Below are 325 nucleotides of genomic sequence, written 5' to 3'. Positions count from 1 at the left end.
ACAGACACCATTATCATGATATTCGATGTTAAATACATTATTTCAACAACATAATGGTACCGAATATATAGAGAAAAATTCTCTGCGTGTTATCACATGTTCTTTCCTTACACAAAGGCTTTGTGTAAGAATTTTTCTCTATATATTCGGTACCATTATGTTGTTGAAATAATGTATTTAACATCGAATATCATGATAATGGTGTCTGTTGACGATGCTTGGATTCACTTGCATTTGTGATTGGGGATCTGCTTGAGTTCCACTATCAATTCCACTCAGCTAAGCAACTGGATGGCACAACATTGACTATGTTGAAGATGGTTGT

Source organism: Trachymyrmex cornetzi, unplaced genomic scaffold (assembly GCF_001594075.2).
Source record: "Trachymyrmex cornetzi isolate Tcor2-1 unplaced genomic scaffold, Tcor1.1 scaffold116, whole genome shotgun sequence".
In the NCBI taxonomy this organism is placed as follows: domain Eukaryota; kingdom Metazoa; phylum Arthropoda; class Insecta; order Hymenoptera; family Formicidae; genus Trachymyrmex; species Trachymyrmex cornetzi.
Note: the sequence above shows the minus strand (reverse complement) of the source record.